We start from the raw sequence: 12,237 nt of genomic DNA, 5'->3' as shown, positions 1-12,237 counted from the left end.
GAAAAGAACTCAGAGAATTGAGTATTTATCCATTTTATTTCTTTTTAATGCGGTAAATTCGGTCACAGATCCGAGTCATGTTTACAACGGACTGAAATCAAACCGACACGAGTGCAGGGAAGGACAATAATGATGCTATGAGAACTGATACAGAGCAAGAGAAGCAAAATGTTGTAGTAAATAAACCTTCACGAAAATAGGGTCCTTGGATGATAGGTCAGAAAAGGGGACGACGCGGAGTGATAAATTGAAATCAGAGAGGGGGAATTCACGGAGGTGAGCGAGAACATGATGGCAATAAGCAATAGGGCTCTCGGTTTGCAGTGTTAGAAACTGAAGAACCCGAAGGGATGGCCGATGAGCACAGGCTCGCCGGAGTGATCAGGGGGAACAATGAGATAGAGCAACGGGAAGAAGGTCGTCGTCTCTTTGGGAAGAGTCCAGCTCCAAGTACGCGGTTCAAGCACAGCTAAATGCACAGAGAGAACAGAGCACCCGGAATCAGCAAGCCATCCAGGGGGCCGGGGCCGCCCCCCACTTAACAACCTAAAAACCCTCCTACCCAATCGCAACCGAAAAACCCAGCGCAAGCTCCGCCCAGACCCGCTTATAACAACGCTGCGCCTCCGGCCAATTATGATCCTCAGCAGCAATAAGGTGCTCCCAAGCGACCCTGGGGACCCAATAGAGCTCACTACCCGCCATTAGCCCTACCCATTCCTACCCTATTCTCCATCCTTCTGACCTGTAAAACCCTTTCTCTGCCCAGAGATCAACCACTCCCCTGGCCTCCTGGTCTCGACTATTCAAAGTTCTGTCCATTTCACCGATACGCAGGCCGTACCATCGAAGAGTGTCATACTTTGCGTGATGTCATCTAGATGAAAATCTTATCAATTGGAACGAAGTTAAGGCATACCTTAAAGCCGCCAATGTCACTGAAGCTACTGGGGATCTAGACTAATCCAATGCCACAACATCAAGGGGGACAAGTCACCACTCAGGGACCTACACCGGTACAAACTAATCCAGGACTTTCTGCCAGCGCTAACACCATCCGAGCTTGCACTGCCGCTCGAAGAGAGATGCCTGTGAGACCCTCTCAAGTTCTTGAATTCGAAGGAGGTTCTGAGAATTCAAAAGTCCGAAGTCACTTTCTTTGTCCCTAGGAATCTAAGTTCCAAAAGCAGACGAAATCGCTATGGAACCGGACCTCCTCGCTGCTGCTTAATTCATTACCAGGAAGAGGGAAATTTGCTTTTTTAGTAAGCTCTATTAGCTAGTAAGGGTGGGTTGAAAAGGTAAAGAAGGAAGAATCCGAACGAATGCATGGGCAGGTGAAATGAGCCCTTTTTTTTTAATACCCTCATCACCTACTAGTGAGCCGGAAAGCTTAGGGACGCCTCTCGTTCCTCTTCCCCCATTTGACAACCGTATCTCGTTCGGATGATTCTCTGAAACCCCCTTAACTAAGAGAGAGAAAGGCGAAGGGAAGTTCGGAAAAGCCTAGCAGACGGGACTATCAACCCCTTTCTATTAAGACCTCGGCACCATCCTTACCCCCCTACGAAAGATTTAGCCCTATTTATTTATAAGAGGAAAGCTCCCAGGTTCCACATCTTAAAGAAGTGCATGACCAGATTGGAAGCACGGAGGTTCATTCGCAATGGGACAACTCACCCAGCCATGATGCATGACAGAAGAGATCGAGCACAAAATGGAGTTTCCCTCTTGGGCGAGGCTCACGTCCGGAAATAATCTTTTTCAAGACTTTCTCTCCTATGTTGACCTTTCTCTATATTACCTTATTTTTTAATTCACTTGAAAGCCCCTTTTCTGGTAGACCTGGGCATGTTCCATGGCGCGAAGTCTCTTCTCATCTAATAGCTCTCATTTTGGGGATATATAAAAAGCTCTCTATCATCCACATCCAAATCTTTTTCTGGGCCCTGATTTTTCAGGGAATGGCGGAATCCGTCTCTAGCAAGTACGCAACTGGCCTTAAATTGTATCGAGAGGCCCTTCTCATAAGATGTTGTAAGGGCCTTATTCGACGAAGCTTAAAGCAGACATCAAGAGCTAAGAAGGGGGCCAACAAGCCCCTTTGAAGCTAATGCCTTAGAAGCTACAGGACATAGAAGCAGGCCAACAAGTGGATTGAATCTTTTCCAGTCTAGAGACTGGCGGATTACCTTCGAAACAAAGGATTGCAAAATTCCTTCTGCTTTGGACAAGATAAGTGGACAGATGAGTTGAATAATACAGGGACTGATAAGCTAAGCGAGGTTCCCCTTTGAGATCTCCCAACCTAAAGGCTTTATTCAGAGGTGGGTCTTTCAACCGCCTACTCTTTCGATGAAGGGTGCACTACAAGAGAATCGGTACTAAAGATATTAAATGGGGGGATTTCGCCGATATTGAGTCGACTATAAACTATTCATCTTGCTTGGAACCGTCGTTGTGTATGGGAAAGAGGGCTTCTACCTATGCTTGGTTGGGAAAAGGGTGAATGGTCCCAAAAGGGACGGGAAAAAGCCACTAGAAAGAACGGGGGGTCATCCACCAAGTATCAAGCTGGGTAGTCCACTTTATCCGTGACTCTGAGTACAAGATTTCCGGGATCAAGAAACTAGCAAACAAATATGCTCGGCTGGACTCTTTTCTCGTGTGCCCGGAAAATTCAATTTCGGTACAACTCCGCTTGCTGCAAAGCCTTTATTTATCGTCCAAACACTCCAGATCTGCACTTCCCTTTACTCCATAGGGCCGAAGCCTTATTAAGTTAAGAATTAAGAAGGGCTTTTTTTTATAGAGAGAGAGTCAGGGGCGATCTATATTGCTTACCACAGCTCTATTCCCGACTTGAAATCCATAACGGACTTTAAGATAGGATGAACATTCCCGTTCTATAGGTAGCACTGCCCCTATTAGATTAGAGAAGGGTGAGGGCCCACTTCCTTCTGATCTGCTAGCACTGTGAATTACCTTAGACCTACGCAGCAGGAACGAGATGGAGCACCTACTCTACTGGTCGTCTGCTCTCTCGAGGTCGTCCTTATCTAGGTACAAAAAGGACATTACGGGATATCTCCAAAATTCGATGTACTTCGTGCAGGACACATCTCATGTTTGCCGAATCTAAAAACCATCGCCTTTGCATCCAAACACTTCACGGCGGCTATGATCAGATCCCAGTGTTGGTTCACTTTTGACTTTATCCTCCACCAAATCTTATGATCTCCTGTTCTCAATGATGTTAAGCAGCTCCTGATCGCAGCAATCATGCCTTCGAAGGTACGTTTTTTTCATTCGGGGTCTTACCTTGGGGATAGACGATGGACCCGCCATTCGACATGATGCAGCATTTTGAAAGAAAATTCCATCAAATAAAAGGAGTTTACATTTCTGACATCTCTTGACACCCTTACTTTTAATAGGGGGCCTTGCCTCATGATTTTCTTGGCAAGCATTTGGCTGTTGACGTGTCCTCCGCACCCACTTGAATGAGCTTGTTCAACAATGTGTGCTCCTTATTTCGGAAGGGCGAGTGACCTTTTGTAAAGGACATCTCCCAAGATCACAAATCGTCGGGAAAGTTCCCTCCGGGCTCTCCTCTGACCACGAGTGGCGTACTCCGGTATGAACCCGTCTTGAGGTAATTGTAGAAAGAATAATACCATGGTTCCCATCGTCCTCGTAATCTTCCTCGTCTTGACTGGTGATAGTTCATCATGTTCCAACTCCCGATAGTCTTCATCCAAGAAGAGAAATGAGTCCCGTTCGGCGGAAGGGCTCTCTGTGGCTCGGATGTCGATGACAAGCGACTCTGTGCTTCGGTGTACTAGCATGTGTACTAGAGCGGCTGAGTATGAATTCCATAAGGGCTGGCGAGTCAGCCAAGCGATTTTCTATTCTCGGAACATGGGTGAAGGTGATCTCCCTAAAGCGCTTGATCAGGTCAATGGCAAGTTCTTGGTACGATATGAGTTGGGTCTCTTTGGTCTTCCATTCTCCTATACCTCTCTCTATAAAAAAAAGCCTTTCCCCTTTTCAGAATACCCACGGTAAGCATCCTGCTCTCGATCCAGAGCTACTGCTTCAACAATCAACTGAGCTTAGGAAGTCAGGTTAAGACGTCGACTTATAATTGGTCTTGCCCGAGGAGATGAAAAAGAATTAGGGCTTGCTTTCTCAATTCACATCTATGAGCGATGATTCCTCTATCTCTTGCTCGCTTCGATCGGACTCTGGCAGCTTAGGGAAGAATGATGGCTCGCTAACAAGGCCCCTAAATGACCGCTCAGAAGGCCTACCTCTTTTTTTCCCAATCTCTCACTCGCTCGTCCCTCTCTCATGAAAGATTGTCTCTCCTCTCCCGGCGGCTTTTAGTCATATCTATAGCCAGTTGCTAAGACGATTCCCACTCAAGCATTCTCATTCAACGGTCTATCAATGCTGTCTTATTTAGTTCAAAATTACTTTCTTTCTACTAGTTCTTACATAAGCAATTTGCAGGAAGTAAACGAAGTCTTTCCTTCCGAAATCCACTCCTGAAGTCACGTCTTTCAGTACTGGGACTGAAGTCAAGTACTTTCGAGTTGCTCTTTGCCCAAAGCCCTCTTTCCGACTTAGAAAGACCAACTAACAATAGCTTTAGCATCTCTTGAGTTGGAAAGGTCTTTATAGAGCTAAGGGGAAGGTTTGGAACCCTAGTAGCAGAATGGAATCAGCGGGCTGACTTCCATGCTAACACGAGTAGTTTAACTCAGCATTACCTCGTAAGGTCGTTTTCAATTTTTTTTGCTTTGCGAGAAACTTTTTAAAAAGTCTTCAAATAGCCATTGCATAGTTTACGAATTATGCTTAGTAGGGACCTAAACACAGGAATGGTTCAGAGTCAGACCACGCCTTATGACGAAAGGGGGAGAAAGGACTGTCGATCTGTGATCAAAGAAAACTATAGCTGAAGAATGGGATACAGATTGACCGGCACAAAATCCATCTCTATCAATCTACGCTCATTGATGAGACGGCGACATAGAGAAGTCACCCCCTTCTCACTTAAAAGTAAAGAAGAGATACAAACTTTTGAATCTAAATTTGGTGGGATCGAGGATGGAATCGAATAGCGAATGCACTTGACCGACCCGCCATCTCTTTCCTTCAATAATGCCTTCGCTTCACTTCAAGACGCTATTTGCCAATAAGAAAAAAACTACCTGAATGGAAGAAGCCGAAGGGGTGAACGAGCGCTGCGGTAACGAGCTTTCCTTCTGCCGGCCTTTATAGGAGTAGGGGAGCGTGGTGAGATAGATAGACGTCCAATCCTGCAGCAGCTAGTTGCTCGGCCTTAGTCTTGGGCTGATCTCACACTTCAATCAAGCCCTTCGTACTTCGATCCAATCAATCGATCGATCAAGAGGCTAATCTCTTTTGTTTGGGCCGGTAGCTAAAAGAAAGTCCTCGCTTTCTCTTGAACAAGGGAAGGGCAGCATAGCATTAGCTTCAATTAAACAAGCTCAACCTTGAGAAAGGTGGTAGGCCGAAGAACCGTTGAACGCTTCAACTTGGCCACTGAAGAAGGCGAAGGCTGGGCGAGAGACTAGGCCAACTTACTGCTTACTGCTATGCCATGGTTGAAGCTTTAGCAGTTTTTCCTAAACGGTGATACCGCCAGGTTTGAAACTTCAATCTTTTAGCAGCTTGTGGGGCCTGGCCTGAAGGTGATATTAATACCACTCCGGCCCCTGCAGCCCCCAAAGTGCTAGATCCATCGAAGTAGAGAGTCCACCTCTGCAAAGGCGAGGACTTCTTCATCGAGCTCCACTGGTTCGAAAACATTCATGGCATGATCTGCCAAGAAGTCTGCAAATGCCTGTCCTTTGACCGCCTTCATAGGAACGTACCGAAAAGTGAACTCGGATAGCCCTAGGATCCACTTCCCAATTCTCCCCTTCAACACGGGTCTGGTCAGCATATACTTAATCAGGTCCGTTCGAGCAATTACCAACACTGTTGTGGAAAGGAAGTAGTGTCGGAGCTTGGTTGCTGCAAAGTAGAGCGATAAGCACATCTTCTCGATCGGCGAATAATTCTTCTTAGGGAAGACCCTGCTGAGATAATACACGGCCTGCTCCTGCCCTGAATCAGATCGAATTGGGGCATAGGGGATGATTGTAGATAGACCATCAGCATAATCAATTCTCGTAAACCAAGAACCATCAAGCAATTTCATGCTTTTGTTCCTAATTGGGTAAACCGGCTCATTCGCCTTTACCACTCCACTCTGTTTGTAGGAAGGTACTTCCGGCCCTCCTCAAGGATACCCGCAATGATTGGGTCAAGATTTTTAGGTTGTGATGTAGGAATAACCATTTTCTCTATACCCCCCATCTGTGTATAAGGGTCAGCAAGCTCCGAATCCCGTTTGTTCCTTTCTTGGGTCAAGGAGCAATTTCAAACATTTCCATTTTGATATTGGATTTCCCTTTTCAAGATGTCTCAGAGCAAGCAAAGTCTGACCTTATCTACTTATAAGCGCAGAGGGAAAGTAGCAACTTGATTTGGACCATAGGGGGCTTCCTTCCGAACTACGGATAGGCTACCGGGCTTTGCACTTCGGCCCGTGAGAATAACGTGCTCTATCTCTTCTCTCACCCGACAGAGAACTATCGTCTCACTTTCGCTATTTATTGCAAAAAAAGAAAAGACAAGGGGGGGACATAAAGGCCTTACCCCTGAACATCAAAACAAGCTAGGGAGCTCTAAAAAAGAACATGCCTTGGCTATGAACAGGCTTTTTAGAATCAAAAGGAAGAGACCCTAAGCTATTAAATAAAATGGAGTCTGAATGAGTATGACCATAAGCAGCCAAACAATCTGCAGCTTTGTTGTCCCCCCTAAAGACATGAGATAATTTCGATAAAGAAAAATGTCCTTTCCCAGCAAGCACAACTCACTAGCATGATCCTAAGAAAGCCACACTGTGATTTTGATTTGGCACCATTAAACCAGGAAGCCAAAAGATGGTGAAGAGAGGAGCTTTATAAAAGAAATCCACATTGAGACTGGGAGAGAAATGAGACCCTATTATCCTAGGAATATCACTTTGAGAGAGGTGATCCACTCTTTCTATGCAAGGAGAGGAACAGCAAACACATTTGGAGGCAAAATTCATTCCAAACCTGGGAAAACTGCTATCAACAGCAATGGCATTCTTAATTAGTCTTAGTTTCCACAAAAAAACACCCATTTTCAAGGGCAACCATTTGTTCCAAAGATTTTGATAAAGAGATCTCTAGCCAGTCTCTTCTTTTGAGAGGACAACTCAATCAACTCGGCAGATCCCCTCTTGTCAAAATACTGAAAGCGAGAGTGAAGCATGTGTTTCGTTTACATTCTAACTATTTTACCATAGTTAAGAGAGTCAAGACGATCTTCCTTTTCTTTTGCCCTAAGCCCCAGTCATCCGTGGAGCCTTTTCATATCATAGCTAGGCCTCCTCTTTTTCGATGACTTAGGAGGGAAATTCTCTTCTCGCAATTAGGAGTCAGTGGATGACATCCCATTCTACGAGTTTACTTACGGCTGGAGTAAGCAGAGAGTCAAAAAAGTCAAGGGAAGCTTTTCAAGTAGGATTCGAACCTACGCCCGACTAGTCAGTTACCAGCCGACCGCTCTACCACTGAGCTTGAAATAAAAAAAGGGGTTTTCCGGTGATTAAGGTAAGGTCTTGGGTCGAAAAGTAGGTATAAAGATATGCATATTTGAACAAAAAATGTAACTAAGCCCTTATCAAAAACAACTATTCCAAAGAACCGGTTTCAATAATCTGAATAAAGCCATTATCGTCCACAGATATGAAAGCCCCAATACAAGTAACTGGGTCGCCCCCTGGGACTAAACACATAACCTTTCCAACAAGACCTAGTCCATTCAAGAACTCCTCCCATTTGGGTACATGAAATTCCTTCCATTTTACAATCCCAAGAGGAACGCTAATTTCATAATCATAACGAGCGTGTGGCATTTTTATAAACTGTTCTTCGAAAGCTTGGTAAAATTCATCTAAAAAAAATTGAATAAGAAGGGAGCTCTAAAATCAATAGTTGGTATTCCTTCCTTAGACGACCAATCTTTCCCAGTCTTGTCTATAATGGGCGAGTGAAGAAAGGATGATACCTGAAAATCTTTTGATCTTTCACCACAGATTCCAGTTTAGACAAAAGACGCGAACGGGAAAGGATATGCGTCTGCAATCAAAGTGGATACTTGTTCTTGATGGTTAGGTTACCTTGTTGAGCGCCCGATAATCAATGCCCAAGGCTCCCTTTCTGGAATAAAACAAGGGCTCCCCAACCTTTTCCCCAGCAAGATAGGGAAAAAGAGCCTTGGAGGCTGGAATATAAATAGGAAAAAATGACTTCCTTCAATTCTTTCCTGAGTTCAACCAAGCCCCTTAACTAATAGATGCTAGTTGGGGGGGCCATCTGCTAAACCCAGCCCCACTCTAAGTAAGTTAAGGGGCTTTGGCTCCAGGCTCCAACTTGATCTTGTGGTAGACTGGCCCTCCTAGGGGGCACTTGGCAACTCACTCGTGGGGCATGAAATCCCCAAATTCCTAAAGTACTTGCTGCACTTCTTGGGAAAGAAGTTGTCTTGGTATTGGATCCGCTCTTCTCTTAGCATGAACATGAATTCTATTCTATTCGTCTTCTTTATTCAGCCCCCACCCGAACCATTCTTAAGACCACCAAGCCCTCCCGAATGAGTTCTACTATAGAAGCTTTCAACGTAGACCCGGGGACAAATCTTTCACTCACTGAGAAGTGAAAACCTGTGACTAGATCGTCCTGAAGACGGATGCGACGGGAAGAAGTGGCATTTGGAAGTGTTGCTGACTTAACATTTAGGTTTCGGCATAACAAAGCTTGCACTGTCTTTTCGCACTTAGGCGCACTGCGTGCCATTGGTAATGATTCTACTACGGTGCCACAAATTCGCAAGCTGATCCTAAGTAATCGTTGTTGTTCATTGGATTCCGGAGGAACTACTTCGTTAGGATTGAGGAATTGCTGTGATTCTTCCTGAATAGCCTGGATTCTCCCGTCGAGAGTCTCTTTGAAAGTCTTACCTAAACTCTTCCGACTGAATATGATAAAGCCTATAAAACAACGAGCTACTATCATTTCTTCATTATAGATTGAGATCTTCTTCGAACTTGATGCACAAATAGATAGAATAGCAGCAAATAGCATCTTTCTAGCCTGCATATTCGTGGAACTCAATCTCATTTAGAAAGCCTTCTCTCTATCTTTTAGCAACTGAACGGGAAGTGGTTTAGGAAAGGACTTTAGAATCGGATGCGCTCGCCCAGCGAGAAAGGCCCTGACCCTGCCAACCAAGTCAAAATAAAAAAGAAAGAAGAGAACGAAAAGAGAACTTCGTATTTTGCTAACTCTCTAGGAGTCATGTTTAACCTTGAATGCTATTAATAGATTCTACAGCAATAGTCCCTCGGACTCGGAAAGTAATAACGAAAATGGCTAACCCAATAGCAGATTCCGCAGCTGCCACCGTTGGAACCAATGAAGCAAATGATTGACCCATCATATCATCCGAAGAAACGGAAAATACCAAAAAGTTCGAATTCACAGCTAATAACATTGATTCAATTGGCATTGACATAATAGGAATATTTCGTCTATTAAGGAGGATTCCCCGAATACCTGAAATAGAGATGATCATAGAAAATGTGAAATATTTGATAGGATCCGTTTCGGGAACGTAGAATGTAAGAGAAATTCAAATGTTAGAACTCCAGAACCTCATTAGAAAACATAGTTGATTAAATCGAGGAGATTGTAAATCTCTTCCCATAACCAACTATGAGTTCCATTTGATTGTAAGTCATAAAAATCCCTGACTAGGCTACTTAAATCGTCCGCATTTACAGCCCGAACAAGGTCCGCCATGGACCATTCGGGAGGTAACTGCCTTTCGGTTTCATTTAGTAATTGGTTTAATGTATGACTTATGCTTTCCAGGATTTCTGGAAATGGTGGAGCGCTTTGCGCCTCTGACTCAGTACTTGATAGACTATCTAATGAAGAATCTGCGGATCCCAAGAAGTCCATATCAGTCTCTTGGGATAGCATAAAAGAAAGCTCACTCGGGCTTGGTTGCCCGTAGAGAATCAAAAAATCTTGTTCCGGTTGCATCCGAAAATAATAAAATAGTCGTGCCGCGCTCCCCTATCTTTGTTTAGGTAGCTTAAGCTTCTCTTTAGCAAGACCAACAGTCTTACTTAATGAGGGTAGCTTGGCTGTTAACCAAGAAATGAACGGGATTCTGCACTTGGAATGCAAAAGCATTCTTTTCAATCTTGTACCTTACTTAACACCAACTCAATCTCGATTCTCTGAAGCAGCAAACTCTCAAAAAAATGAATTGACCAATTGACGACGCTCCTCATTCATTATAACGATATTTTCTCAATTCTATTGTTTAACCACGAAGAGTGTATCTGACGGAGACACTCGCTAGATCTAGTTAGAGTTCCTCGGCGAATCGTCTCTTTCTTAATGAAATATCTGTCTAGCCCTTATCCTGCTAACGACGCCCTTCTTATCTACGAAATTGACCCTTCCTTTCCTTCCCCAGCTTTGAGTGAAGTTCCTTCCATCAACAGTTAAGTCATTAGTACCAGAGCCTATTCTTTCAATTGTGCAATCAGTTCTTCCACTTTGCTCAATAGCCGGAGATGAAATAGCGAAGGTTACGTTCACATTTCTAAGCGCGGTTCTTCCTCCATCAGATTAGGCATAATCAACAGGAGAGAGCCAAGCAAGGTTGACGAGAGCAGCGGATTATTTCACAATTACCCAAACTCGAGCAAGGGTAGCAACGGTTACTGATTACCTGACTGAACCACCAGGAGCTTCTTCTATGGCATCAATGCCATTATCTGTCCATCAATCCGATTTAATTAATCAATCGAAATCTTTCATTTTATCGGGAATTTTTGGTTGTTCTTCGCCTTACCGAGTTGATAACATCTACACCGGAAACAAGAAGTCTACCAACGGTTATTGCCAACAGTTCCTACGTTCACAGCTCTTATTTTTCCAACAGCTAGGCCATCCAAGGGGAGGGATGACAGCCCTAGCCCAGCTAACTTCACTCTTATGATGATTCAATTGCTTACACCGGCTACTGGTTGAGCTGCTACGAAAGCAGTTACCTTTCTTACAGCAGGGCAGATGATTTCACAGTTAGCAAATCTTTCTTCTGAACTCTCACAAAAGAGCTTACTCTCTTTCGAAAGACCGGATACGGTTAGATCTAATTCTAGCACTTAGAGTGTCCTGCTCCCCCCTTTGCCATTGTCACTACTGGTACCTGACCCCATCGGCTCGACATTTTTGCAAACACCGACCCGACCCTTACTCAATAGGGCAATTCAAAGAGGAGAACGAGGACAGCTGACTACCGCTAAAAGTCAGACTACGAGTACACATTGTATGATTGAAAACTGCCGCTGCATACTACCCGGTAATTGCAGGTCTGACTGATGCCTTCTCTCCAACAGCTGCTTCAATCAATGTGAAGTCTGACTACGAGGCCTCTTAGCCCGCAGCTGACTACTTATTGAAATGAAAGACCGAACATTTAAGGCTAACTCTTTCTCGTCTTCAAAAAAGTATCAAAATGCAGTTATATAAGCTATCACTTTTGCAATTCAAGATCAGCTCATCGAAGGGAAAAGTGAGAGTATCAAAATGCAGTTATATGAGCATCGACTTGATAATTTGCCTAGTGAGAAAGCCAGGAAAAGACCCAACAGGCATACAAACTCACTCTCCCGGGGCAGCAGAGGAAGGCAAGATTTCTTAGGAGTTTCAAATCTCGAAAAAAGGCTTTCTTTTAGGCGCTTCCTCTCCTTTCAGTCGAGCTAGACTGAAGACTTTCTCTTTCTAGCCAAGCAAGCTTCATGCTGAAACTATCTTCCTTCTTTGTCTTTGTGCGAGACTGGGGGAGGTTGTAAGGTAGCAGGAATAGATCTACTATGCCTTGAGTCGGGTTTTCACTCCTCTCCCCTCACTACTCTCTTTGGTTCTGCCTTGTTGAGGCCAGTAGAGGTAGAATTTTCACAGCTAACTCTTCCCGGTCTCTACGATTGCTTGACTTAAACAAGTGACCTCCTTTCTTTCATCAGGTATGGTCCCAGACAACCTA

Source organism: Lactuca serriola, chromosome 6, assembly GCF_051521515.1.
Source record: "Lactuca serriola cultivar US96UC23 chromosome 6, Lser_US96UC23_V15, whole genome shotgun sequence".
NCBI lineage: Eukaryota > Viridiplantae > Streptophyta > Magnoliopsida > Asterales > Asteraceae > Lactuca > Lactuca serriola.
Note: the sequence above shows the minus strand (reverse complement) of the source record.